This window comes from Scyliorhinus torazame, chromosome 2 (assembly GCF_047496885.1).
Source record: "Scyliorhinus torazame isolate Kashiwa2021f chromosome 2, sScyTor2.1, whole genome shotgun sequence".
Classification (NCBI taxonomy): domain Eukaryota; kingdom Metazoa; phylum Chordata; class Chondrichthyes; order Carcharhiniformes; family Scyliorhinidae; genus Scyliorhinus; species Scyliorhinus torazame.
The window spans coordinates 179,885,880-179,909,421 of NC_092708.1; the positions used below are offsets into that span (position 1 = coordinate 179,885,880).

Below are 23,542 nucleotides of genomic sequence, written 5' to 3' on the forward strand. Positions count from 1 at the left end.
TTGTGATCCAGAACACCCAACACATCAAGTACCCTATTCATTTTTTCCAATTAAGGGGCAATTTAGTGTGGCCAATCCACCTACCCTGCACATCTTTGGGTTGTGGGGGCATGTGCAAATTCCATACGGACAGTGATCCAGAACCGGGATCAAACCTGGGGACCTCGGTGCCATGAGGCTGCAGTGCTAACCACTGTCTGAAACTTTCAGCTAAAATCATGGATTATGTTACAAAATCACACCAATCTTCCAATAGTGGAAAATCAAATTGACATTGAATTGTCAAGGGGCTGGTTTAGCACAGTTGGCTAAACAGCTGGATTGTAATGCAGAACAGGGCCAGTAGCATGGGTTCAATCCCCGTAGCGGCCTCCCCGAACAGATGGCGGAATGTGGCGACTAGGGGCTTTTCACAGTAACTTCATTGAGGCCTCCTTGTGACAATAAGCGATTATTATTATTGAATTGAGGAAAGAGACCGGTGGAGAGGTGACCTGTCAAAGAGGAAGGTTTCAATCACAGTCCAACAGGAGGATAGAGAGAGACGGAGAGGTTTAGGGAAGGAATTCCAGAGCTTAGGGCCCCCGGGCAGCTGAAGAGCCCGGCTACTGATTTAACTAAAGAAAGTTAGGAGGCCAGAATTGGTGGAGAGTCCAGAGAGTTGAATGGCTGGAGTTTGCTGCAGAAGGAGAGAGAGATAAAGCAATGGATGGATTTGAACAAAAAGATGTGGGTTTTAAACGGCAATGTTTGTTGTTTACCTTGTTCCTCACCAGGCCCGTTGCTTTGTGCTACAGGCATGTATGTTGCTGCACTTCACATGAGCCCAAGAGTGTGTTACAGCCACACTGCTATACATCTGTTACTCTTCATGTGCGATGCTGTACCATTTTGATAGGAAGACAGCAGCAAACCAGCCTTTCAATACGAAGTAAGAATTCTGACAGTATCTGTGGTTTGGATAAAAAGTGAGCACAAATGAGTCTCCCCTGGCTTCAGTTTCACACTGGGGAGCTCATTAGATTTTGCTTCCTTGCTCTTAAGTGCTTCGAGTCTACAGGAAGCCTTTAGAAAAGTGACGGTGGTCTGGACAGTTATGAGAAGCTGAAAATACCAAACATGTTGGAGCCTGCCAGTATTCGCTACTGATCCTAAATACGGCTGAAACTCAGGGGGGGGGGGGGGGTGGATCGAACACGCAGTCCACTTTCTTCGAAGCACTTCATTCCCTAACTTGCCTCTTTAGCCCTGATGGGATTATATTAAAATTCTTGTGTGTTTGTGAGGAAAATCCTGAATCTCAGTAAAAGTAAAATTAGAAAAGCGTTGCGCGATTTAAGCTGCCTAGTAATGGAGTGTTGGTCATATTGTGTTTGGTATTTGTCTTAGACATTGGCTAACTTGCACCTGCTGCATTCGATATGGTACGTGGAACCATTGATGAATTTTTGAAGACCTGACCCTATGAGGATTCCCAGGGCCCACAGGATGGGTGTTCCAGCTTAGAAATCCAACACCACGCTGCCCATATGATAGGCGTAAATTAGGGCCCCATCAAACTCCCCACCCTCACACACACACTGTACCTCATCCAACTCCCCACCCTCACACTCTGTGCCCCATCCAAATCCCCACCTTCACATATACACTGTACCCCATCCAACACCCCACCCTCACACATACACTGTACCTCATCCAACTCGGTACTGAGGTAGTGCTGCACTGTCGACGATCAGTATTGAGGGAGTGATGCACTGTCAGAGGGTACCGGTGTGAGTCTGCGCTGCACTTTCGTCATGGCAACACAGAGGGAGGAGATGTTTAACTGAAGCTCGCTCTCCGCACTCAGTGGTGAACATGTTCCAAGAAAAGCTCAGCAGTTCTCCTCCTGTCTTGGTGAACTTTTATCCCTTGACATGCCTGACTAAAAGCATTTTGAGTGGTCGTTTATCCTATTTTTTTTGTGGGATCTTGCTGTGCACAAATCAGCTGCTGCCTTTTCCTGCATTACAACACTGCACCAAGAATTGAGTGTGAAGTGATTTTGGTTCTGTAAGGATGCTGAAAGCTGTCTAAATGCAGTCTTTCTGTCTGTCGTCATTTCTAGCTGTGCAGAAAAAGCTTGCATGAAACAAGGAAGATCTTCAATTAAGTATTAATTTTCTCGTCATTATGTGCCACACACCATTTACCACCATTACAGCAGTTAATATAGTCATCGGCACTGAGATGGGTCTGCTGATTCAATAGGTAAAGCCATGTATAATGAAGATCACCGAGTCGGGTGGGAGGTTTGTGGGGATGCGGAGCGTAACGATTCGAGGAACCAATGTTCCAGCCATTTCTTCATGTTCTCTTTTTTTGCTGGCACTTATGTTCTCATCAATCGTTATTCAAGTAAGTTAATAACCTTACTGTCCTAGCACCATTACTGTCAGCAGTGCATGTTACAATATCAATCCAACCCCATCGAAAAGAGAGGATAACTCCAAGATGTCTGATCCAAGTTACTCTCGACAGGAGGGCTCATCTACCAGGAAGCCAGATTCACTTCAGAAAATAATTGGAGCAAAAAAGGACAGACTGCATCAGCACCACAGTAACAAGAATGGCTGACAGGTAAGGCTGGTGAATCCAGGGTGTGGATAGGTACGTGAGACTGGGATATTATAGCCATAACTGAAACATGGCTAAGGGAAGGAAGGACTGACAGCTCGATGTTCCAGGGTACAGGTGCTTCAGGCAGCATGGTAGCACAGTGGTTAGCACAGTTGCTTCACAGCTCCAGGGTCCCAGGTTCGATTCCCAGCTTGGGTCACTGTCTGTGCGGAGTCTGCACATTCTCCCTGTGGTGAGCCATGTATGGCTGTTGTATATAGTACTGTATTTACTCACTGTTACTGTTGTGTTGATGTTGTTGTTGGCTCCGCCCCTCTGAGAAGGTATGTAACCCATCGATCCGGGGCAGCCTCTCAGTGCGGGAGGAGCTACTGGTGGGCACATTCTAGCTGATTAAATTCTTGTTAACTACCGTTTCGACTGGATTGATTGGTATCAATTTAATCAGCTAGAATTTCTTTAACATGGAAGCAGTTTTAAAACCAGAACGCCTCGATCTTGACCCGCAGGCGCCGGAGGCTACGGCAATATTTGAGCATTGGCTCAATTTCTTTTAAGGCCTACCTCAGCTCCTTCGCTGCCGAGGTCTCCCCGGAAATTAAACAGCGTCTCCTCAACGCCCAGGTGAGCCACAGAATTTTCCAGCTCATCAGAGACGCGGCCTCATACACGGGGGACCATGCTGTTACTTCTGCGGTCAGGGCCAGCACCCCAGGCAGAGTTGCTCGGCTCGCAACTGCATGTGTAAACGAGTGTGCCAAGAAGGGGCACTACGCTAAACTATGCCTAGCTAAGCCTAAAAATCAAAATCAAAAACCAAAAGCCTGTCAAGCCCAGTCTGAGACTCAGAGACCCTGCAGCGTGACATCGTGCCTGCCTGGAGAGCCCTCTGCTGACGCGTCACTCGCCATGTGCAATCCATGAGGGCAGCCACCCTATCTGATGGCGAATGCCGTGTGCAATCCATGGGGGCAGCCATTTTGTCTGACTTCGTCGACACCGCCATTTTGCGACCAGAACGACACTCATCGCCGTCAACTCAGCTCCATTCAACTTGACCAGTCCCGGCCTTGCCATCTTCAAAGCTCGATGATGGCCATCAGCCTCAATGGACAGGAGACGTCCTGCCTCTTCGGCTCCGGGAGCACGGAAAACTTCGTCCACCCGGACATGGTAAGGCGCTGTTCCCTCCGGGTCCTCCCCGTCTCACAAGTCATATCCGTAGCTTCCGGATCACACTCCGTGCAGATCCCGGGGTACTGCACCGCCAACCTGGCAATACAGGGCGTCGAATATGCCAATTTCAACTCTACGTCCTCCCCCATCTCTGCGCCCCTCTCCTTGTGCGTATAGACTTTCAGTGCAACCTCCGTAGTCTAACCCTGAAGTTCGGGGGACCCCTGCCCCCTCTCACCGTCTGTAGCCTCGCGACCCTGAAGGTAGCCCCTCCCTCGCTCTTCGCGAACCTCACCCCAGACTGTAAGCCCGTCGCCACCCGTAGCAGACGGTACAGTGCTCATGACAAGGTCTTCATCGGGTCAGAGGTCCAGCGACTCCTGAGGCAAGGGATCATTGAGGCCAGCAATGGCCCCTGGAGAGTACAAGTGGTGGTCGTCAGGACCGGGGAGAAGAACAGTATGCTAGTCGACTACAATCAGATAATCAACCGGTACACGCTGCTTGATGCGTACCCCCTCCCGCGCATATCTGACATGGTCAATCAGATTGCGCAGCATCGAGTCTTCTCTACGGTAGACTTGAAGTCCGCATACCACCAGCTCCCTATCCGGCGGGAGGACACCCAATACACTGCCTTTCAGGCAGATGGCTGTCTCTTCCATTTCCTCAGGGTCCCCTTCGGCATCACCAACGGGGTTTCGGTCTTCCAACGAATGATGGGCCGAATGGTCGACCAGTACGGGCTGCAGGCCACGTTCCCATGTTTCGATAATGTTACCATCTGCGGCCATGACCTGCAGGACCACGACGCCAACCTTCAAAAATTCCTCCGCACCGCCCGACTCCTTAATTTGACATACAATAAGGAGAAATGCGTTTTCTGCACAACCAGCTAGCCATCCTCGGCTAGGTCGTGGAAAACGGAGTCCTAGGGCATGACCCCGAACGCATGCGCCCCTCCTGCAACTCTCCCTCCCCCACTGCCCCAAGACCCTGAAAAGGTGCTTGGGGTTCTTCTCCTACTATGCCCAGTGGGTCCCCAACTACGTGGACAAAGCCTGCCCACTCATTGAGTCCACCACTTTTCCCCTGATGACTGAGGCCCGCCTGACCTTCAACCGCATCAGATCCGAAATTGCCAAGGCCGCGATGCACGCCTTGGACGAATCCATCCCGTTCCAGGTGGAAAGCGATGCATCTCACTTTGCCCTGGCAGCCAATCTTAACCAGGCAGGGAGGCCTGTTGCCTTTTTTCCCCGTACCCTCCATGCCTCCGAAATTCAACACTCCTCTGTTGAAAAGGAGGCGCAAGCCATTGTGGAAGCTGTGCGGCACTGGGGGCATTATCTGGCCGGCAGGAGTTTCACTCTCCTCACAGACCAACGGTCGGTTGCCTTCATGTTCAACAACACACGCAGCAGGGCAAAATTAAGAACGACAAGATTTTGCAGTGGAGGATCGAGCTCTCCACCTATAACTACGACATCTTGTATCGTCCTGGGAAGCTCAATGAGCCCCCAGATGCCCTGTCCCGTGGCACCTGCGCAGGCTGACCGGTTATGGGCTATCCACAATGACCTCTGTCACCCGGGGGTCACCCAGCTTCTCCACTTTGTCAAGGCCCGCAACCTGCCCTACTCCACAGAGAAGGTCAAGGCCATGACCAGGGACTGCCAAGTCTGTGTGGAGTGCAAGCCGCATTTCTATCGGCGAGACAAGGCCCACCTGGTGAAGGCCTCCCGCCCTTTTGAACGCCTCAGTATGGATTTCAAAGGGCCCCTCCCCTCCACTGATCGTAATGTGTACTTTCCCAATGTTGTTGATGAGTACTCACGTTTTCCTTTCGCCTTCCCATGCCCTGACATGACCTCTGCCACAGTTATCAAGGCCCTGTGCTGCATCTTCACCCTGTTCGGTCCCCCCACTTATATTCACAGCGATCGGGGATCCTCATTCATGAGCGATGAGCTGCATCAGTACCTGCTCGTTAAGGGCATCGCCTCGAGTAGGACTACCAGCTACAACCCCAGGGGAATCGGGCAGGTGGAGAGGGAGAATGCTACGGTCTGGAAGGCTGTCCTTCTGGCCCTATGGTCTAGAAGTCTCCCAGTCGCCCGCTGGCAGGAGGTCCTCCCTGACGCGCTCCACTCCATCCGGTCACTGTTGTGTACTGCCACTAACGAGACCCCTCACGACCGTCTATTTGTCTTTCCCAGGACGTCGATCTCTGGGGTCTCACTTCCTACCTGGCTCACGACTCCTGGGCCGGTACTCCTCTGGAAGCACGTGAGGAGCCATAAGGCCGACCCCTTGGTTGAGAGGGTTCACCTCCTCCATGCAAACCCTCAGTACGCATATGTGACACACCGCGACGGGCGGCAGGACACAGTCTCCCTCAGGGACTTGGCCCCCGCGGGTACCCCTGCGCCCACCATCACCTCACCGCTTCCCTCTACCTCCCCATCTACCTCATCAACTGGTACCCCTGCCCCCACCATCACCTCACCGTTTCCTTCTACCTCCCCATCTATCCCATCAACTCATCTGGGGTCCATTAGCACCGCCCCTGCGCCGTCACCCTGTCCGGGACCCTGTTGTGAGGACGACATGCTCCCAGAGTCGAAGGTCTCGACGGCAGCGCCTACACTGCGACGTTCACAGCGGACAATACACCCTCCTGGGAGACTGAACCTGTGAGTCCACTTCACCCCCGCCGGACTTTTTTTTAACAGGGGGTGAATGTGGTGAGCCGCGTATGGCTGTTGTATATATTATTGTATTTACTCACTGTTACTGTTGTTGTGTTGATGTTGTTGTTGGCTCCGCCCCTCTGAGAAGGTATATAACCCATCGATCTGGGACAGCCTCTCAGTGTGGGAGGAGCTACTGGTGGGCACATTCTAGCTGATTTAAACCACAGTTCTTGTTAACTACTGTTTCGACTGGATTGATTGGTATCACTGCCGTGTGTGCGTGGGTTTTCTCCGGGTGCTCCGGTTTCCTCCCACAGTCTAAAGATGTGCAGGTTAGATGGATTGGCCATGATAAATTGCCCTTAGTGTCCAAAAAAGATTAGGTGGAGGTACTGGGTTACGGGGATAGGGTGGAGGCGTGGGCTTAAGTAGGGTGCAATTCCAAGGGCCGGTGCAGACTCAATGGGCCAAATGGCCTCCTTCTGCACTGTAAATTCTATGATACTATGACAGAGGTGGAGGAAAGAGAGGACGGGGTGTTGCATTTTTGATGAAAGGGAGCAGCACGGCAGTAGTCAGAGATGGAATAACCGAGGGATCACCCAGCAAGGCTTTGTGAGTGCAACTAAGAAATAAGATGGGGATGGTGACCTTATTGTGGTTGTACTATAGGCCCCTAAATAGTCAACGGGAATCAAAAGAACAAATATGCAGGGAGATTGGGGAGACTTACAGGAATAATAGGGCTGTCATAGTAGGGGATTTTAATTTTCCTAACATAGACTGTCACTGCCATAGTGTTAAGGGCTCAGATGGGGTGGAATTTGTTAAATGTGTTCAGGAAAGTTTCCTCAGGCAGTATGTGGAGGGTCCTACTCGGGAAAGGGCAAAACTTGACTATTCTTTGGACTGATTTAGCTGGTTTAGCACAGTGGGCTAAATAGCTGGTTTTTAAAGCAGACCAAGGCAGGCCAGCAGCAGAGTTCAATTCCCGTACCAGCCTCCCCGAACAGGTGCGGACTGTGGCAACTAGGGGCTTTTCACAGTAACTTCATTGAAGCCTACTTGTGACAATAAGCGACTTTCATTTTCATTTCAAATAGGGCAGGGCAAGTGATTGAGTGACGCTGGGGGACAACTTTGGGACCAGTGACCATAGTTCTATTAATTTTAAAATAGTTATTGAAAGGGACAAAGTTAGACCACAGTTGCAAGTTCTAAATTGTGCAAGGTGAATTTTAATGGAATTAGACAGGAGCTTGCAAGGGTTGATTGGAATAGCTTGTTTGATTGCAAAGGATCTCCGGCAAGTGGGAGGCCTTTAAAAGTGAAATAGCTAGAGTTCAGGGTGTATATGTTCCTGTTAGGGTGAAGGGCAAGGCTGGCTGGAGTAGGGAATCCTGGATGACAAAACACATTGCAGTTTTGGCCAGGAAAAAGAAAGAGGCATGACCTAAGTACAAGCAGCAGGAATTAAGGGATTCCCTGGAGATGTACAGGGGATACAGGAGTAAACTCAAGAAGGAAATTAGGAGGGCAAAAAGGGCGCATTAGGTAGCTTTGGCTAAGAGGATTAAGGTGAATCCAAATGGATTCTTTAAGTATATTAAAGGAAAAAGAATAACCAGAGAGAGAATAGAACCCCTCAAGGACCAAAGTGGACCATATAAGTGGAACCGCTGGAGATGGGCGAGGTTCTCAATGAATATTTCTCCTCTGTGTTTGTGGTGAACCACTGTAATAGGAGATGTAAGGTAGGACCTGCACTACAGGTTCGCCGGTAGCTCCTGCCGGCTGGCTCCGCCCACGGAGAACTGTATAAATATGCATGACCTCCAGTGCCCTGCCATTTCGCCAGCTGCAGCAGGAGGCCACACATCTGACTGTAATAAAGCCACAGTTGTACCCAACTTTAGTCTTTGTGCAATTGATCATACATCAATTTATTACAGTCAGATTTTCCACAGAATGGATATCAGAATTAAGCCCGATCGCCTGCAGCTGGATCCGCATTCGCCCGACGCCAGGAAAGACTTTGCTCACTGACTAGCATGCTTTGAGGCCTACATCAACGCGGCGGACTGTGTGCCAACGGAGGCTCAGAAGATAAACGTCCTGTACTCCAGACTGAGCTCCAGCGTGTTCCCGTTGATCCAAGACGCCACGAATTATACAAAAGCAATGGAACTCCTTAAGGAACACTACGCGCAGAAGACAAACACGGTCTTTGCCGGGCATGTACTCGCCACCCGCTCGCAACTACCTGGTGAGTCCATCGAAGACTTCTGGCGGGCCCTAATTCCACTCGTCCGGGACTGTGACTGTCAGGCCGTTACGGCCACCGAACACACAAATCTCCTCATGCGCGATGCCTCCGTGACGGGGATTGCGTCGGACCGCATCCAAGAACGACTACTGGAAGGGGCCACGCTCGAACTGGCGGAGACGAAAACCTTGGCGCTCTCCATGACGGTCGCATCCCATAACGTACAATCGTACCCCTCCCACTGCGCTACCCACCCTCCTACTCCTTAGGTTAAAATCAACGGCCACACAACCTCGTGCCTGCTGGACTCCGGGAGCACCGAAAGCTTTGTTCACCCAGATACGGTAAGGCGCTGCTCCCTCGCGGTCCACCCTGCCAATCAAAGGATCTCCCTAGCCTCCGGATCCCACTCCGTCCCGATCCGAGGCTTTTGTACAGTCACCCTCACGGTCCAGGGCGTAGAATTTAGTCACTTCCGCCTCTATGTCCTTCCTAATCTCTGCGCTGCACTCCTGTTGGGCCTAGACTTCCAGTGCAACCTCCAGAGCCTCACCCTCAAATTCGGCGGGCCCTTACCCCCCCTTACTGTTAGCGGCCTCTCGACCCTCAAGGTCGATCCCCCCTCCCTTTTTGCCAATCTAACTGCGGATTGCAAGCCCGTTGCCACTAGGAGCAGATGGTACAGCACCCAGGACAAGACCTTCATCAGGTCCGAAGTCCAGCGGCTGCTTAAGGAGGGTATTATCGAGGCCAGCAACAGCCCCTGGAGAGCCCAAGTGGTAGTGGTTAAAACTGGGGAGAAACACAGGATGGTCGTGGACTACAGCCAGACCATCAATCGGTACACGCAGCTCGACGCGTACCCCCTCCCACGCATATCTGATATGGTCAATCAGATTGCACAGTACCGGGTCTTCTCAACAATTGACCTGAAAACCGCCTACCACCAGCTCCCCATACGGAAGTCGGACCGGCCACACACTGCCTTCGAGGCGGACGGTCGCCTCTACCACTTCCTTAGGGTCCCTTTCGGTGTCACAAATGGGTTCTCAGTCTTCCAAAGAGAGATGGACCGAATGGTTGACCAGTACAGTTTGCGGGCCACCTTTCCGTACTTAGATAATGTCACCATCTGCGGCCATGACCAGCAGGACCACGATGCCAACCTCGATAAATTCCTCCGCACTGCCACTCTTCTCAACCTGACCTATAACAAAGAGAAGTGTGTGTTCAGCACGACCCGGTTAGCCATTCTCGGCTATATAGTCCAAAACGGACTTCTCGGGCCCGACCCTGACCGCATGCGCCCCCTCATGGAACTTCCCCTCCCCCACTGCCCCAAGGCCCTTAAACGCTGCCTGGGGTTCTTTTCCTACTATGCTCAGTGGGTCCCAAACTATGCGGATAAGGCCCGCCCACTCATTCAGTCCACCCAATCCCCCTGGCGGCCGAGGCACAACACGCTTTCGCCCGCATCAGAGCAGACATCGCCAAGGCCGGGATGCGCGCAGTGGAGGAGTCACTGCCTTTTCAAGTAGAAAGCGATGCTTTGGACGTCGCCCTTGCCGCCACTCTAGTCACCCCCGCCGGACTCATTTTTAACAGGGGGTGAATGTGGTGAACCACTGTAATAGGAGATGTAAGGTAGGACCTGCACTACAGGTTCGCCGGTAGCTCCTGCCGGCTGGCTCCGCCCACGGAGAACTGTATAAATATGCATGACCTCCAGTACCCTGCCATTTCGCCAGCTGCAGCAGGAGGCCACGCATCTGACTGCAATAAAGCCACAGTTGTACCCAACTTTCATCTTTGAGCAATTGATCATGCATCAGTGTTTACCGTGGAGAAAGTCATGAAGACTTGGGAACCTGGGAAGGTTAGTGGCGATATATTGAGGACATATATCGCATTACAGTAGATGGAGGTGATGGATGAATAATATGTATGAAGGTGGATAAATCTCCTGGTCCTGACCAGGTATATCCAAGAACACTGCGTGAGGCTAGAGAAGAAATTGAAGGAGCCCTTGCTGAGATATTTGCATCATTGTTAGCCACGGGTGAGGTACCAGAAGACTGGGGTGGTAGCAAATATCGTGCCCTTATTTAAGAAGGGTTGCAAAGAAAAACCTGGGAATTATCGACGGGTAAGCCTAACACCCTTGGTGTATAAGTTATGAGACAGGATTCTAAGGGATATGATATACAGGCATTTCGAAAGACAGGTGGGCGGGATACTCCGTTTTAGAGGCAGAGTGTTGACGCCATCGTAAACGCCGGAGCGTTTTACGACGCCGTCATCTGGCCACTAGGAGCAGCGATCCCCCAACCCACAGGGGGCCAGCACGGCACTGGAGCGCTTCACGCAACTCCAGCTGCCGAATCAGGCCCCAGCACGGCCGCCGCAGGTCCGCGCAAGCGCATGTGTTGCCGTCGCCGCGCCGGCCCCCATGCAACATGGCAGAGACCTACAGGGGCCCGGCGCAGAGGAACATAGGCGCTCCCTGGAATTAGCCCCCCCCGTCGATCGGTAGCCCCCGACCGTGGGCCTGGCCACCTTGGAGGACCCCCGAAGTCGGATCCCCCCTCCCCCCCCACCAGAACGGCCCCCGCAGCCAGAACGGCGAGGTCCCACCAGGTAGGACCACACGCGAACGACGCTGGCGGGACTTAGCGGAACTCGGCGGGCACTCGACCCATCGAGCGTGGAGATTCGCCACGGGGGCCACTCTCAATGGCCCCCGATGGGCGCTGCAGTGACAGCGCCAGCGCCATTGCCGCCGATTCTCCGGTCGCCAGAGAATCGGCGGCCCGGCATCGGAGTGGCGTGGCGGGATTCGCGCGATTCTCCAACCCGGCACAGGCTCGGAGAAGCCCGCCCAGGGTTTGATTAGGAGTAGTCAGCACGGCTTAGTGCATGGGAGATCATGCCTTACAAATTTCTTTGATGAAGTGACCAGAAAGGAGCGGCACAGTGGTTAGCCCGGGACCCATTTTTGCCAACCGGCCATCCTTCGGGACCACACTGGCCGAACTTCGTGACCCACACAGTCCTACCCTTGCGACCCACCATTTTCACTTACCGTTAATGTGACAGATGAGCCTGCTTGGTACAACTCATGATGTCACTTGCTTTGTTATTCAATGCTACATTTCTGCTAATGACTTCCACTGCTTTGGACTATGCCTCCTTCTTTTTCACTACATCCGTTGAAAAAAATGAAGAGGTTTCTCCTCAAACCCGACATGTTCAGTCTTCAAATATCTTTGAAGTTTTCAGGGTTTTAAACTTTCATTTGCCAGTGCTTTCCCGCATGTAACATACATGAACTTTGAACCCTGGTTTGCAGTGGAACAATTAATAAACCCACACCTCAAGTAATCTTCTTTATACTGCTTTGTTCCTGTTTTCAGCTTCTTCTTCATGGGTAGTTCATCAGAGGCCCTGGCATTACTGGTTCGCACCAGCACTACTGACAGCTACAAAATGGAGGAATCTCTCTCGCCCCCAGAACATGTGACGTCAACGCAAGGGCTCGTGACCTACTCTCTGCTGCCACCTCTGGTTGGAGGACTGACTCATTTTCTGAAAAAAACTGTACCTGGGCACCGTGCTGATGTCAAGAGGTGGCGGTGCACCTTGCTAGGCTCTGGGCTTGCACACTGTTTGATCGGTCATGCATGCACTGGATGGTTGGCAATCTCAAATGTCTGTCCCAGCTGTCATTTTTAAAGGCCGGCCGTAGCAGTTTGCTGTTCCTTCCACGATCGGGAACGCCACGACCGAGCGTTGCAACCCTCCTGAAACCCAACCATGGGTCGCGACCCTGAGTTTGAAAACACCTGGTATCCAGTGAGGAAGGTTATCAAAAATTGCAGCAAGATCTTGATCAGCTGAGGAAATGGCTGAGAAATGGCAAATGGAGTTCAATACAGATAAGTGTAAGGTGTTGCATTTTGGAAAGTCAAATCATGGTAGGACTTTCACGGTGAATGGTAGGACGTTTGGGAGTATCATTGAAGAGAGGGAACTTGGAGTTCAGGTGCACGGTTCTCTAAAGTTGGAGTCACAGGTAGTTAGGGCAGTGAAGAAGGCTTTTGGCATGCTGGCCTTCATCAGTCAGGGCATTGAGTATAGAAGTTGGGAAGTTATGTTGCAGTTGTACAGGATGTTGGTGAGGCCGCACCTGGGGTATTGTTTTCAGTTTTGGTTGCCTTGCTATAGGAAAGATGTTATTAAACCGGAGACAGTGCAGAAGAGCTTTACAAGGATGTTGCCAGGACTCAAGGGACTGAGTTACAGGGAGAGATTGGACAGGCTAGGACCTTTTTCTTTGGAGACTGAGGGGTAATCTTATAGAGGTGTAAGATCATGAGAGGCATGGATAGGGTGAATGCACTCAGTCTTTTTCCTAGGGTTGGGGAATCGAGAACTAGAAGGCAGAGGGCATAGGTTTAAGTTAAGAGGGGAAAGAATTAATGGAAACCTGAGGATCTATTTTTTTACACTGCGGGTGGTACATATGTGGAATGAGCTGCTGGAGGAAGTGGTTGAGGCAGAGACAGTGACAACATTTGCAAAGCATTTGGACAGATACATGGATTGGAAAGGTTTACAGGGATATGGGCCAAATGCAGGCAAATGGGGTTAGCTTAGATGGGCTTTATTAATTCTGCCCCATTAATTCTGTTTCTCCGCAGAGGCTGCCCAACTTGCTGAGTATTTCCAGCATTTTCTGTTTATTTTTCTGGTACCTCTTTATTCTTGCTCTTACTGACTGAACCCCTTGGAGTTGATGGTTGTAACGTTAATGTTATCATGTCCAAAATCAGAATGAAAAATAATGATTCCGAAGGAGCTATGACCTTGGATCATTGGAAAATAATGAATCCACAACATACAAGACAAGGCAAGAGAATTGTAGAATTTTGCACAGTTTATCTTGGGATAAGTAGAGAAATGTGAGCTGTGAGTGACATAGTTCATGAGTTTTAATGTTGCTGGTTCCCCTAATAGCTGAATCAATTAGACTTATTCATCTGGACATGAGCAGCTGGTTTGACTTTGGTATGTGGCTGTTAACTGATCTTAGCCATGGAATGTTAGAGTTGTCTTAGCACCCCAGGGAAAGGAGGCTGCAAAAATAATCTGCCAATATTCAAACACACTTGACATAGGGTGGTATCTGTCCATTGTCATAAAACTCATCAATCTGATGGAAATATCTTGTGGCATGTCAAGCTATTGTGACTATTGTCATGTGAGAGTACCTTTAAGAAATGGGTATTTAGAAATGGGTGTATATATAAATATTTGTAGTGAGAATACCTTTAAGAAATGGGTGTTTATTACTGCAGTGATGTCAGAGAGTGGGTGGAGCTGGGCTGTATGTCAGCTTTTTACTTTCATTTTAGGCTGTTTGCAGCAGGGTGTGTTTTAGTTTCGTTTTCAGAGCTAGATCGCTGCAGTCACAGCCAAAAGGGGTATTAGTCTCTCTCTCTGTAATACGAAGACTGTAAATCGATCCTTTGGTGATTAAAAACTAATAGCTGCTCTCAGTAGTGACTTTAACCTGATGTGCTTCTGTTTAAAGGTTTTTTTAAAAAGTCTTCTGGATGTTAAAAGGACAGCTTACGTATTACTTAGAGTTGTATTCTTTGGGGATTGTATCTGAATTAATGGTTGCTAAGATGTTCACTGTTTTTTTTTAAAAGGTTAACTTGAGTGAATAGAATAATCATTGTTTTGCTTTAAAAAATACTTTTCCATTTCTGCTGTACCACACCTGTAGAGTGGGCCGTGTGCTCCCCATACCACAATCTATAAAAAGTTGTGGGTCAGGTGAACTCCATGATACACTTTGGGATTCTCTAAACCCTGGCCCATAACACTATTGAACTATGACACTATAATGGTGGGAGTTATATGCAATGTATAATCCTGCCAGAAAAAAATGGCCTCTGTATTTTATTTATAGGTACTGTGCACGATCACAAAATGACCTAGTTCCAGCTGCATAAAATCACCCAACGCCACCCATGTGTGAGCTTGTTTTCTGCTGAAACCTGCATTTCATGATTTAGCTACCTTGAGACTCAACTATTCTTTTTTTACGGCATGTGGCCTTTGCTGGCTAGACCAGCATGTGTTGCCCATCCCTAATATGGCTAGTCCAGTTCCGTTTCTGATCAATGGTAACCCCCAGGATGTTAATAGTGGGGGATATAGTGATGGCAATATCATTGAATGTAAGGGGCCGATTGTTTGATTCTCTCTTGTTGGAGATGGTCATTGCCTGGCACGTGTGTGGCGCGAATGTAACTTGCCAATTGTCAACCAGCCTGGATATTGTGCAGGTCTCGTTGCATTTGCACGTGGACTGGTCCTTATCTGAGGAGTCATGCATGGTGCTGAACATTGTGCAATCATCAGCGAACATCCCACATCTGACCTTATGATGGAAGGAAGGTCATTGTTGAAGCAGCTGAAGATGGTCAGGCCTAGGACACTACCCTGAGGAACTCCTGCAGTGGTATCCTGGGACTGAGATGACAATTCCAATGTACTCCTGGCTGGTCTCTCACCATCTCTGGGTCATCCAAATGTCTGCTCTCCGTGTTCTTACTAACATCAAGTCCCATTCATCCCCTGTACTTGCTGACCTATGCCAGCTATCAGTTAAACAGTGTCTCCATTTTAAAATTCTCATCCTTGATTTCAAATCTCTCCATGAGCCTGACCCTCTCTGCTTCTGTAATTTGTCCCAGTTCCATAACCATGTCCTCCAATCCAGGCCTTTTATGCATCACCAATTTTAATCACTTTCACCAAGACCCCACCTAAAGTCTGGACTTCCCTCCCTCAGACTCTCTGATTCTCTATCTTGCTTTCCTCATTTAAGTAGCTTGTTAAAACCTACCTCGTTGACCACTCTTTGGGCCATTTGCCCTAGTGTTTCGTTGTGTGCCTTGGAATATTATTTGGTGTAATAATGTCGCTGTGAAACTCTGGGATGTTTCATTGCGTTAAAGGTGCCTGTCGTGGTACAGAATGCAGGCCACAGCTGAATTTAACAGCTGCCCTCGAAATCCTGTCACGCTAAATGTCAGAATGTCACGGTCGGTCTAACTGACAGCTGCCCTCTTGTGTGTTATGTGAGAGACATGTGGCGAGTACAGTCAGGGCAGCAAACACAACAAAAGAGTGAAACTTTACAGCCTTCCTAACTCAACATTGAGTTAAATTACTTCAAATCATAATCTCAATTTCCATTTTCAGAGCAGCTGATGTTGGGGTGGATTGACCAATCCCCCCGCATCTTGGCACAGATGTTTTGTTCCTTTACCTATCCCATGGCCACCTCTCATCATCTTGCATCATCATTCCTTTTCTCATTTAATCTTTTGCGTCTTCCGCCCTATCACAGACCTTCCCTTTTTTCCTTCCCCATCCCACAGCCCCATTTCTGATCTCTAAACTTACTCATAACCTGTTACATCTCAGATTTTATCCCATCGGGACAAAAGCAAAAGAATACTTTGAGGTGGGATTATAATTTTCTCAGTTTGCTGTGAGTGTGGGGAGGGTGGGGGGTGGGGGGGGCTGCTGCTGGGGAGCCCTGGGCCCGGGAATTCTGAAATTGGTCAGGGTGGTGGTGGGGGGGGGGGGAGCACGATTGACAGGCTGGGCTTCTGGCTGACGCGGAAACTGCCCAGTGGTGACCACAGGATAATACAATACGGAGGACCGATCCTGGGTGTTGAGGCATAGCAACCCTGGGGTAGGGATTGATTCTGGCATCTTGGTGAGGGGGTTAAGGTGGGTGAAGGGAGGGTCAGATGCCAGAAGTGGAAGGCATTACAGTTGCAGGGGGTGGGAGGGGGTTGGTTAGAGGCTGCATGGGGAAGGTCGGACGAGTGGGGGGGTGAATCTGAAAGGTAAAGGGGATGGGTAAATTGTCAATTATGGGTTATTGCCCAGTCAGGAATGCCGGAACCAGCAGTGTCGGTGGAAAGACATTCACTTCATGATTTAATAACCTCTAGTTCTGGTTGCGGGCTTTCCCCTCGGAATCTCTGACGTCCAGAGTTTCAGTTCAAAATAATAAAAATAAGGTTGACAGCTTGATTATAATATTGGAAACGCATCTCACCTCTGTGGTTATCCAGCCTCCTCCCCATTGTGTCTCTGCTGGAGGTAGGTGGATTGGGATCAGGATTCAGATTTTTAATACCTTAAGCTCCTTCTCGACTTAAACCATCCTCTGTTTTTGCGGCACTAAAAACCCCCAGGACTGATTTTTGTTTTCTATCCACAGCTGCTGCCTGAATATTTTCAGTAATTTCTGTTTTATTTCAGCCTGTTCTCTTTGTAACGAGTCAACCTGTTCATTTCGCCAACTTTCTGATCGATTATATAGTATATAAAGGGGAAATATAGGCCTTCAACCCGGCTGGACCGTGGGCTATTTAGGGCCGTCCCTTTCTTTATATTTCACAGCCATCGGAATATCCTTCTATTGCTTTCTCCTTTGTGAACTTCTCCAACTTTCTCTTAAGTCCATCTCTCCTTTTGACCTCAACCACTCTCTGTGGGAGTCAGTTCCACATTCTCCCCACTCTCTGGATAATTCATTCAGTGGTGAATATCTGAGCGTGAAAGCCTTTGGACTCCCCCACAAGTGGAAATATTGTCTGTAATTTGTACAGGGCAATGTATTGTTGTGTCTAAACCACAGTGTGTCTTAACTCTTATACGGTGGACTAATGACTGCAAGTCAGCTTCATTAAACAATCAATTTTTATTCACATGCGCACAATGTAAAAGTTATTCAATTACGCACACATACAACATAAGTTAAACTACAAAGCGAGTTCGTACAAGACCTTGACTTCACTTTGAAGTGATTGACAAGTACCGGACAGATATTGGCCTTTATCTGTCATCCTAAGTCTTGCAGTCCTTGATGTTCGGTCTTTCGTCTGGTCTGTTCCTAGCTCTGGGCTTTCCTTCTGCTGGTTGCGTTGATGGTCTTCCTTGTTGGCTGATGAAGGTCTCTGGTGTTTGGTTTCTGCTGCAGAGAGAGATTGTAGGGTTGCGCAGCATCTTTTATCCCTGGGGATTTTGCGAACTTTGGGCCACCAATCAATCGATCAGGGTTTGATCACCCTGATCGATAAAGTCCAATCAAGGTCTGCAACCTTGATGGTGGGACTTGTCCATGTCTGTAGGTCTCCAGGGCACGTAGGTCCCTCCAAATCAGGAAAATAGGCGCCATTTTGTCTGTTAGTTGAATGAAATTAACACGCATGTCCTATTGTCCCGGGATGGCCTGGAGATGGCCTTTTTCCTGTGTATTGCCAGAGTCTGGGCTGCAGCTTTAGTGTTTATTCTGCACTTCAGCATGCTTGTCCTCGAACTTGGCCACTTTTCCCAGCATCCCTTGCCAGAAGCCATTTTAGGTGGCCACAGTATAGATGACCCTTGCATATGGAAGAATGCAATCTGTGCAGTACCAATGTGTATTACTGAACCTCCTTGTTGTCACTTGGCTGGCGGTGACTTTTATGTAAACTTATTGATTGAATATTAACAAAACATTCCCAGTCCAATTGGTTGAAGGTGAGCTGCCAATCAATCTATGGGGTGGATATTGAATGACAGCTCTTACCTGAGAAATGAAAAGTGCATATAATATTTTAAATTGATGTGATAGGAACATCTTGAGAAGATCCTGGAAGTTGAAGTGTTTTTCTCTCACTGTTAGCCATCTGTACAAAATAAACCTGGGTCTTAAACAAAAGGATTAGTGGCTCAGTGCTGATATTAATATTTCATTTTATACTGTTAGATTCACTGTTTTGTTCAATGCCTATTTTATTGCTTGCAGTAAGTTCTGAATTATAAATTGCAGACTGCATCTTCAGCAGCTTGTACAATTACTGTGTGAATAACAGTACTGTCCTGAGCAACATTAAATCCTCAATGAGTAACAGAAAAACTGGTCATACATCTCATTTTGATTTAGGTTATATGCAAAATGGTTGTGACATTCCCTATATACTGCACTTGAAAGTAATTCAATCTACTTAAAGCACTGAGGCATTTCATATCAGCATCATAAAATGGGAATCTTGATCCTAGTGAGGATGAAGAACGTGGAAAGAAAGGTGTCACTCTTTGGCAGTTGGTGTGTCCCTGATTCTGAGTTGGACTCTGAGTGTGTCTGACTATGCAAACAATGTAATATTAGAGATTAAATAGAAATTATTTTTCCAACATTAATATCGGAGTCTGGATAAGGCATGAATCTTATTTCAAAATTCATAATAAGAATAATAATCTTTATTATTGTCATAAGTCGGCTTACATTAATACTGGAACGATGTAAAAATCCCCAGTCGCCACACTGAAGGAGAACAAACAGGTGAAAGATAACAGTCAACTAATGCACTAAACTGAAGAGAAAGTACTTTTCTATCAGCTAATTAATGCAATCAAGATACCTCTTAATAATAATAATAATAATAATAATGATCTTTATTGTCACAAGTAGGCTAACATTAACACTGCAATGAAGTTACTGTGAAAAGCCCCTAGTCGCCACATTCCGGCGCCTGTTTGGATACACGGAGGGAGAATTCAGAATGTGCAAGTTACCTAACAGCATGTCTTTCTGGACTTGTGGGAAGAAACCGGAGCACCCAGAGGAAACCCACGAAGACACGGGGAGAACGTACACACTCCGCACAGCCAGTGAGCGAAGCCTGGAATTGAACCATGGTCCCTGAAGCTGTGAAGCAACAGTGCTAACCACTGTGCTACCGTGTCGTTCATTTGTTGCACCATAGTGTATCTATAATCGGAATATCTGTTGAGTGTTTGGAGAGCAGCCTAATATCCAACACACAGAGAGAGAAGGGGATTTCCACTGACATATTGATGAGCAATGTTTTGCTTTCTGACGTCTCAAATTTACTTCACTTCCTCCCTTTTGTGCAGATTCTCAAATAGCTGTGATCTGGGTTGGTTCTAACAATCCCAGTTTCTGAGAAGTGCAGCAAAAAAGGGAAGTGGGGTGAAATGTTTTTGCACAGGCGGTTATTAGACTGTGAAACACTTTATAACCAATGACAAATAAGGCAGAGATTAGCACACTCTTTGAAAGGGAATTGGGTCAGTATTTGAAAAGGAAGAATGCAATCAGGTGTGGGGTAACATCAACAATGCAAGAATTGAGGTGATAGCTCTTGCTGCAGTGGTGGATAGAGTACCATTGCTCTGTACTGTAATTCCTAGATGCCCGTGAAATCTAATATCTGGCCACATGTTTGACTGACCCTCAAGTTTGGAATCACAGATGTGTTGAGTTATCTAGCATCGTAAGAACATAAGAAATAGGAGCGGGCGTGGAGCATACAGCCCCTCGCGCCTACTCCATTGTTCATTATGATTATGGCAGATAGTCGGTCTCACATTCACCTGCCCATCGACTCCAAAGCAGCTTGGAGTTTCTGTCACTGAGCTCAGCACTCCTGTTCTCGGGAGGAAACAGCCCCCCCCCCATCTGATCATTCGCTGGTAGCTTGCACTGCCGTGTGGGTGGATTGGTTTGAATTCGCCCGGGCTGATCGACCTCGCTTGCTGACACTCTTAGTGGTCACTTCAGCAGTAGGTGGGAGATGAGGAGAGACCATTGGACAAAGTCATTGCCCGGGTTAGATTGAAACTGGGGGTCAGTGGGACAGCTGAGGAACTTCAGGGCTTTGAATACAGGAGAGGATAGGGGCACTGCTCAGTTTAAGGATAGTGGAGGTTGGATTGGTAGTAAGATGAGGAAAAGTGGAATGGGGAAAGGAGGGACAAAGGAGAAAGCAGATCCAGATGTAAATATGTCAATTGAATATATCTGGAAAAATGTTATTCTTTGAGCATCCTATATTGACAATCAAACATGACAACAGTAGGAATATTTATATAGGCCTCAGAACACCTGGGGTGGGATTCTCTCAGACTGGGGCCGGGCTGGAGAATCCACGCGACCGGCGCGAATCGTGTCACGCCGCCCCGACGGCAGCATGCGATTCTCGACAGAGCGGAGAATCGGCGCCATTGGCGCCGGTGTGGATGGGCCGAGCGGCTGTTGCAAAAACGGCGAGTCCCACCGGTGCCGTCCACACCTGCTCTCAGCTGTCCACATCTCCTCTCAGCTGGCGGGAACTCGGCGTGGAAGAGTCGGGGGTGTCTGACCACTGATCGGCGGGCCGGCCTCTCTGGCTGGCGGCCTCCTTTCTTCCACGCCGGCCCCTGTAGTCGTGCGCCATGTTGCGTCGGGGCCGGCGCATTGAATGAAGCCACGGCGCATGCGCGGGTTGGCACCGGTGCCACTGCGCATGCACGGATCCCGCGGCGCCCAATTCACACCGGGATCAGCAGCTGGAGTGGCGTGAACCACTCCAGTGCCGTGAATTGCTGATCCTGAGGCTGTGTTGACGCTGTCGAGAAACGCAACGGCGTTTCCGACGACGTCAACACTTAGCCTCAGGATCACAGATTCCCACCCCTGGGCTAGAGAGGACAGAACTCAGAAACATTGGTGCAGAAGTTTAGAACTGTCTTTGCCTCCCACGCTGTCTATTAATTTTGACCGTGAAACCCAGTTTGTGCTTTCCCCACTGATAGACGAATATAGACAAAGACTTTACAGGAAAACCAAACCCAGATCCAATCAGTTCAGGAGAAATTGTACACACTTAATTCCCGGACACAATTTTGAGTGCCCTTTGGTGATGGGTTTGGAAGCTGAGGGCTGGCAAAATGGTGGGAGAAGACCTCAGGATGGGAGCCCAATGTCTTCCCTCTGCCATATTGCTAACAGTGGGCAACATTAGGAGTTCGCTGCCTGGAGGGAGGCCAAATGAACCACACTTACGTAAAAGCAAAATATTGTGGGTGTTGGAAATCTGAAAATGCTGGAAAAATCCAGCAGGTATGCCAGCACCTGTGGAGAGAGAAGCCGAGTTGATGTTTCAAGAATTTCTATTTGAGCCACTTAAGTGAGGAATTAAGGGGCGGGATTCTCCGACCCCCCGCTGGGTCAGAGAATCCCCGGGGGGCGGCGTGAATCCCGCTTCTCCGATGCTGGCTGCCGTTGGCAGCAGCCCCCCGGCACTTCTCCAGGCCCCAATGGGCCGAGCAGCCATCCGTTTTCAGCCAGTCCCGCCGGCGTGAAATAGACATGGTCCATCATGGCGGGACATGGCTTGTCGGCCGTCTAGCGGGGTCCTCGGGGAGGAGGTGCGTGGGAGGGTCTGGCCCCAGGGGGGCCCCCATGGTGGCCTGGCCCGCGATCGGGGCCCACCGATCTGCGGGCGGGCCTGTGCCGTGGGGGCATTCTTTCCCTCCGCGCCGGCCTCTGTAGGGCTCCGCCATGGCCGGCGCGGAGAAGAAACCCCTGCGCATGCGCAAGGACACGTCAGCGGTTCTGCGCATGCGCGGGACCACGGGGCCCTTCGCCGCCGGTTGACGCGGCGCCAACCCCTCCGGCGCCGGCCTAGCCCCCAGAAGTGCAGAGGATTCCGCAACTTCCGGGTGGCCCGACGCCGGATGGTTCGCGCCGTTCTTGGCGCCGGCGTCGGGCCATCGCGCCAAGTGCGGGAGAATCCCGCCCAGGGTCTTGTTTCCACCTTTACCGCCACCACGTGGAGAGACCACCCAGTAAAATCTGGCAACATCCCAGCCTGCTCTGGATGAGAGGGGCCTTCTTTATTGACAGTCCATGCCCCGCGGAATTGATCCTGTCAGCAATAGCTGAACCTCCCCCACCTCCTTCCACCTCACCCAGCCCGGCACCGGGCAGCCAGTGAGAGGAAACCACCCACCATATATCATTCAGCTCCTGCTAATAATAATAATAATCTTTATTGTCACAAGTAGGCTTACATTAACACTGCAATGAAGTTAATGTGAAAAGCCCCTAGTCGCCACATTCCAGCACCTGTTCGGATTCACGGAGGCAGAATTCAGAATGTCCAATCCACCTAACAGCACGTCTTTGGGGACTTGTGGGTGGAAACCGGAGCACCCAGAGGAAACCCACACAGACACATTGAGAACGTGTAGACTCCACACAGACAGTGACCCAAGCCGGGAATCGAACTTGGGACCCTGCCGTTGCTCTCACTTTCAGGTCTGGCTTCAGGCTTTCTGTCATCTGATGAAAATTCAGCTTCACTCCATTCACACGGGTCAAACTCGAGCAAGTCGAAGTGCAAGGGGGTCTCTTTTTGTGGCAGCTTTTACAGTCTTTTAATAAATGGAGAGATTGAGATAATTATCAGGCTTGCAGATGATACTTTAATGACTGCTAACAGTGGAGAGGAGTTGGAAATCATGATAGATTGATTATAGAGCTTGTAATGAATATGCAATGGGGATGAACACAAGAGAGACAAAATTCACGATTTTCAGGAAAAAGCCAGGGACAGAAATCACCATCAAACCATATAGCCAAGAACTAGGGCAAGTTAAAAGCTACACTTATGATGGCAATAATATAGAAAATTCACAAATAAAATCAAAAGAAGAATTGGAGTGGTTGCATTATGGGACACGAATATACAAGCATATTGGGCGTGATTTAACTGGACAGAAACAGAATCCTGTTTTGGGCATATTTAGCGGGGTGTTTCTTGGTGCCTGCAGTGCTGAGAAAGACATCACTATTTATGGCCGCTTTGCTGGGTTTTTTTGGCCTCAACGAGGAACGCCACTGAGGCCGCACTTA

The 23,542-nt window shown here is 49.3% G+C and overlaps 1 long non-coding RNA gene across 3 annotated transcripts in view; it reads left to right on the forward strand.

Annotated features, from left to right (window-relative positions):
* The window catches only part of LOC140407819 (uncharacterized), a 96,509-nt gene that overhangs the window by 60,141 nt on the left and 12,826 nt on the right, over window positions 1–23,542 (forward strand). For 2 of the 3 annotated variants that reach the window (XR_011939822.1, XR_011939823.1), the window contains exon 1: window positions 2,382–2,619. The exons of the other annotated variant lie outside the window; for it this stretch is intronic. This is a non-coding gene — a long non-coding RNA (uncharacterized lncRNA). Of the gene's footprint in view, window positions 1–2,381; window positions 2,620–23,542 lie in introns of those variants that run through there. 3 annotated transcript variants of the gene reach the window in all.